Below are 6872 nucleotides of genomic sequence, written 5' to 3'. Positions count from 1 at the left end.
CATTCAGCAGGCCACAAGCATGCTAACCGATTCAGGGATAGCAGTGGACTCAGACTTGCAGGTGAGAAAAGTAGTAAAAGAATAGAGAATAGTGTAAAAATAAGTGAATACCTTATTTAAAATATAACTGAACCGTTGGAAAAAAAACTCAAACCACTTTTTCCCGCCCTGTTATGTCAGCTACACTACATTCAGTATCGTTACCATAGAAACAGACAACAGCGCCAATATATCAGAATTCTACTAAAAGACACGCAAATAATTTCCCACATTAAAAAACAGGACTTTCAGTCCATTACAGTTTTCTGTTTTTAGAGGGTTGTTTATTTTGCGTTTATTAAGTGATGGCTGTGGTATATTAGCTTTCACTGCTATAAGCTTTCGCAGCAGTGATTGATTAATTTAAACACCTGCTCTACTGAATGTCTATCGGAGTTGGTATTTAGGTCGAACATAAAGAACACCTTTAATTTGAAGCTTCTTGTACTGTTTTAATCCCGGCTTCACTTAATTAAAACTTTTTCCTGACCTTGTTATCTAGTTGTCATAGTGTTGACATTCAGTAGCAAGCACTGCGCCCCTTTTTCTTTTATATGTCCACGTACATTTAAGATTTAGCGTGTTATGTTGACAACTCATGAGCAAGCTGCTTTTGCAATCTAGCAGGAAGGTAAGGATAGGATCTTGCAGGTGTAACGTCACGCTGCAGGGGGTCCAAAGATAAAAGATTTAAACAATTTTGGCATTGAAATTTCAGATTTAAGGGAGTTAGAAAGTTCACTTAGTAGAAGTGCAAATAATAAATCTGATTACCGATTACTTTTAAGCTGGTTGAACATACTGTGACAGACTGGTGACCTGTCCAGGGTGATCCCACCTCTCACCCAGAATGTGGCTGGAGATATGCACCAGCACCTTCTGATCCCACTGAGGGATAAGGGTTAAAGAAAATAGATGATTGAACATAGTCCGCTCTCCCAGATTCTATCAAATCAGTATTGATACCCTGCTGGTGGATGTTCTTGACAGAAAGACTGAGTTGCTTAATCATATTCTGCTTAAGGCCCCATAAGATCTTGTCCGAGTCCTGGTTTAAAAGTAAATTAATTTTAAAAAGTGACCTAAAATGGACCATCAATGTTCTACAAAATTAATATATTTATTTGATTTCTTTGATTTGTACTGTCTGGTTCTTGGTGCAGTATTTTAATTATTGTGAATATTTAAGACACTTCTTAAGTTGTTAGGCATGTATATTTTTTACAGGGCACAGAAAGGCTTATGCCAGCCAGTTCAGGGACAGATGCAAATGCCAGTTCAGGGACAGATGCACAGGTGAGACAGTCAGAAAAATTTAAAATACATTAAACTAAAACCAGCTGGCCTTTTGTCAGAAGATAGTGGAAATTAATTAAAATTATATTTTCTCAAGGAAATTCATTCATCGCTAGAGAACAAAGAATCTGAGGATGAAAGCCAGGAGGAAGGGAGCGGCTGCAGTCTTGAAGCAAAGAATATAGACAATTTCTTTGATACATTCACAAAACCAAATCAGCCAAATTCCAAAGTCATTGAGACTAAAAAACTTTCAAATAGAACGTTGCATTTTCAGGACAGGACAGTATCCATGGCTTCACTACAATGATAAAGCAAAGGGCATTCTTTGCTTTTATTGTGTTAAAACTTACACAATTGAAAAAAGTACTTTGTCTAAAAAAGCAGATCCAGCATTTTCAGTTAAGGGGTTTACAAACTGGAAGAATGCTACGACAAGATTTAAGCACCATGAGCTTAGTCAAAGCCACCTACATGCAGTTATGGTATATGCACAAAAAGGGAAAGAAGTCGATGCTCTGCTGTCCAGTGCTGTTGCAAAACAACAACAAGAGGCACGATACTGCTTGCAAAATGTAGTGGGGTCAGTAATGTACTTAGCCAGGCAAGGACTAGCAATAAGAGGACATGATACTAAAGATGGCAATTTGATTCAGTTATTAAAATTTAAATCTAAGGGTGATGAATGTCTCTCTCGCTGGCTTTCACAATATCGTGACTACACATCCCCAAAGGTGCAAAATGAGATTTTGCAGTTACTGGGCAATACCATTGTGAGAGAAATTGCTGCATCTATTCAATCTTTACCAGTTTTGCAGTATTCTCTCATCATTGATGGAACACAAGACATTTCAGGTACAGAGCAAGAATCAATCTGTCTTCGGTTTGTAGATCATGACTTAGTACCTCAGGAGGTTTTTGTCGGGTTGTATCAGGTTCCCGGAACCACAGGTGCCGAAATTGCAAAAGCAGCCCTTGATGTACTGCAACGACTAAATATCCCTCTATCTTCATTACGTGGTCAGACGTATGACGGTGCTGCAAATATGTCTGGAAAATATTCAGGAGTACAAGCAGAGCTAAAGAAAATGCAGCCACTGGCATTGTTTGTTCACTGCGGAGCCCACTGCCTCAACCTCATCACTGAAGCTGCTTGTCAGGCCAGTCCAGTTGTACGTGATTCTTTGCAATGGGTTCATGAGTTAGGTACTCTAAGCAAGCAGTCAGGGAAATTTAAGTCGTTGTTTTCTGCCACTGCTTCAAGTGCAGAAGGGTCAAGTATCTCTCTTAGACCACTATGTCCTACCCGGTGGACGGTCCGTGGTAAAGCCATTACTGCTGTTCTAAGCCAATATGAGTCTGTCCTCGAAAGCTTGGAACATATGGCATCAAGCAATGTTAAGGCAAATGGTCTCTTTGAGAGATTTGAAAAAGGCAACACTGTTCTGGGACTTCGTTTGGCACTTTTGGTTGTTGACGACATGGAATGTCTTAACAGGTCAATTCAAAAACGCACCGAGACTATTTCTGGGATGAAAGAAGCTATTGGGTGTGTGAGATCCAGCCTTGCTGAAAAAAGAAATGATGTAAAGTTTCATGACATTTTTGATCAGGCTACACAAATGGTAGATGCTCTTGGCTTAGAAGAAATCAAGATGCCTCACCAAAGAAGACCACCAAAACGTTATAGTGGTGATGCAAGCCAACACTGTCCCAAGACAGCTGAGGAGCATTACAGAGCTGAGTTCTATCACATGCTTGACACTGTTGATATGCAATTTCAGGAGAGGTTCACTCAGTCTGATTTAAATGTGTTGGAGAAACTGGAGGCTATTTTACTTTCTGGAGATGTGGATGAAACTGTGGACCAGTATCCAGAATTAAGTACCCACAGTCTGAAGGTTCAGTTGAACATGTTTCATGCTAAGTATGCTTGCAAGTCCAGTGATGAGGTGGTCACATTTCTCAGAGAGATGACAACAGAAGTCAGAGGGTTGTTTGATCAAGTGGAAACGCTTGTTAGATTGCTTTTGGTGAACCCAGTGTCTTCAGCTGAGGCAGAGAGGAGTTTTAGTGCTCTCAGGAGGCTAAAGACATGGCTCAGATCAACAATGACTCAAGTAAGGCTTAACAATGCTGCTGTGTGCCATGTCCACCAAACAAAACTAGACAATTTAGACATTGATCAAATATGTCAGCAGTTTGTGTCAGTGAGTGACAGAAGAAGGCAGGTGTTTGGCACTTTTAAATGAGTCTGTGCTGGGGCTTCTTTCAAAGTTTAGGTTTAATGTCAAAATCTCAGATGGAAGGAAGGGGTATCAAGCCGTTAATCAATATTGAATCTGTTTTCCTGTTCAGAGTTGTTCAGTTTCTGATGTAGAAAGCTTTGATTGTTTTTGGTTGTTTGTCTCTTGTATCGGCTTATTTTTGGGGAAACTTGTTAAGTTTAGATTTATGTGATATTTTTGCACAAAATATATTAGTGAATATTGTAACAGTTATGTTTTCAACTGTAAGCATTAAATTAATATTTGTTATTCACTTTTTTTTTGGCTTTATCCTTTCCAACAAAAAAAAAAAAATGCATCGCGCAGGTAGCTCCCTTTCCCTATGAGCCGTCCCCACCAACTTTCAACACAAAGTTACACCCTTGCTTAAATCGTTATGTTTAGTCCAGTTTGTTATAGAAAATATGTGTTTGAGCACCATCTTTCCAGAGGTATTTAAAAACAAAAATAGCTGACATGTCCATTTGTTTAATTCCTTCATGTTCCAGTCCATTCCTTGGACCCAGTATTTGATTTGAGTATTTAATGCAGACAAATAGTTTCCATTTGTCTGCATGTCTCACAGTTTCAAGAAGGATGTTTTCCAATAAGGTGCAGAGATGCATTTAACTTTGTGGGACCAGTCTACACGGTTCTCTCCCGCTCTTCCCCAATCCGTCCGTCCTGACGTCGATGTCTGTGCGTCGAACGCTGTTTTGTTTTTTGACGCCATTACGTAAGCGTTGTTACCTTCTCTAACCACTTGATGGCGACAAAGCACCACAAATTATTTCCTCCACAGCAACGCAACTTTGTGCCGCACTGTTCTGACAGAGAGTGGCACAGAGTTGCTTTAAAATAAATAAAATAACATAAAGTAGTGACGCCCGTGGAAGTGTTAAAGAGGGCTGACTGTAACATATAGATACCGGAAGATTTTAAAAAAGTAGGGCCAGGCCAGCTGACAGCTTTGCTAGGGCCCAGGACAACAAAGTCTTTTTGGGCCCCCCCTCCACACCTGCCGCCACAACACACACACAAATGTGGTTAGACCCTCTGAATCTGCTGGGAGTGCATTTGCCATCTCTGAGAAAGGCTTCCTTTTTGCCATTAAACGCACAACATTTTTTTAATGGCCCCTTATTTAAAGAAAACACATTACATACAGTATACCTTATGCAGAAATATATATATATATATATATATATATATATATATATATATATATATATATATATATATATATATATATTTAGTTACTCTAATATTAAATATGTTTCACACAAATATTTTCTGAAAAATTACTTCTGCCTGTATTTCATTCGTCAGATTGTCAGTCCCCACCCCCCTATAGTGAATAGGGCTATAAGTACCTGAACAATAAACTGGACTGGAGTCACAATACCGATGCTCTTTATCAGAAGAGTCTGAGAATACTCTTCCTGCTGATAAGGCTGAAGTCTTTTAGAGTGCAAGGGCCGCTCCTGAAGACAGCATGGCATCAGCCATATTCTATGCTGTGGTCTGTTGGAGCAGCAGCTTAGCTGTGGCTTTTATTTACAGACTGCAGCATCCCAGATGCTCTAAGGAGTGCTTCTGCACGTCGTTTCTCCCAGCTGCTATTGGACTTTATAATCTCTGCTGCTGACAAAGAATCGATAACTGTTTAAAACATGCAAATGGTTGCATGGTTGCAATGTTTGTGCTGTGTCTCAGATGCTAAGGTACAACTTGCACATGCCTCAGCTACCTCGAGATGCTGCTGTACTATCATGCATATTGCATATAATCTCTTATTGTTCTATATATAAAATGGTGTTCTTTTTTTCTTCTGCTTTTTCCACTGTTAGCTGTTTAGTTTTGTTTTTTTACCTCAGTATGCCATATTATCCATAATTGTGCAATTTTTACTCATCCTCTGCTGCTTTAGAACTAACTTTAGATTAGATTAGCTTGTTCTGTCACTAATATAAACTGTGTGTAACTCTGCCTGTGCTTTCCAAATGTCATGCCCGAATTTACCCACACATTTCTTTTCTTTTCTTATCTTAATAAAAAGATATGTGACAGATCTGCAAGCTGTGCTATATATATATATATATATATATATATATATATATATATATATATATATATATATATATATATATATATATATATATATATATATATATATATATGATTACCAAGAATTTGTGAATAAATAATCAACACAACTAAACTTCAACTCAAAGCTATACTGTTCCCCAAGAAGAGGGACTCTCTGAGATAATGACTCCTCACTGTAGGTCAGTTCTTAGTTATCGATGGAATTTCACAGCAATTACTGAAACAGTAAAACAGCCTTCAAATAAATTCTCTTTTTATTGCAGAAACCTGATCTCGGCATGAATTTGTTTTTTAATTTACATGAACATTCTCAATGATTACTAAGTGCCATAATAGTTTTGATCAAATTGTGTAACTTAACCAAGTCCTAATAATAAATGTAAATGAAATGTTCTTTTAAGTTAAGAGGTTAGCTTCTTAGAGCTTTTGATATCAACCCATGGATTTTTCTTTCCTTGGGGCATAAATATGACATGATGCAGGAGCTCATTTCTCATAACTAGTGGAAAGACAAGAAGAGCTGCCAGTATTAGAAAGTAGATGAGAGTTGATTTTCCTAAATTAGGAATTTCTTGGCATACAGTATAAATTTGCTGATATCTTCCGTCAGACCAATATTTGAAACTAGAAATGCAAGCAATCATCAAGGGCTTCCAAGCCATCCAGAGCAACTCTGTCCCTGACATTGCCCAGTGAGCAGTGTCGCTTAACCCGCCACCCTATCGCACATTGACCATTTAATACTACTGGATTTTACAACGGGGCAGATCCGAATTTGCCTGCAGAAGCACTAAAATCTTGAAGGTTTTGGTCAGTACAATGCATCATGGCTATTTGACAGCACTGGATGAAAATATGAAAAATCATCCATCCACTGTCTTCTGCTAAGCGAAGATCAGGTCACTGGGCCAACAGGTCCAAGAAACCCAGGCATCCCTCTCACCTTTAACATCATGCAGCTCATTCTGGGGGATCCCAAGATGTTCCAGGCCAGACGGGTTACTTATATAGTCCCTCTATACTGGGACGATAACTGAGACTTTGCTCTAGTCAGAATGAGACTGAACTTTGCAAATAAATCAAACGGTGAATACATTAAAAAAGCACCCAGTGCCGACAGTTAAGTAAGGTGGAAAATATGTGGTGCAGTGAGACTTTTTC

The sequence above is a fragment of the Fundulus heteroclitus genome, chromosome 21, assembly GCF_011125445.2.
Source record: "Fundulus heteroclitus isolate FHET01 chromosome 21, MU-UCD_Fhet_4.1, whole genome shotgun sequence".
In the NCBI taxonomy this organism is placed as follows: Eukaryota; Metazoa; Chordata; class Actinopteri; order Cyprinodontiformes; family Fundulidae; genus Fundulus; species Fundulus heteroclitus.
The sequence above is the reverse complement of the archived record's forward strand: the minus strand, read 5'-3'. Positions refer to the sequence as shown.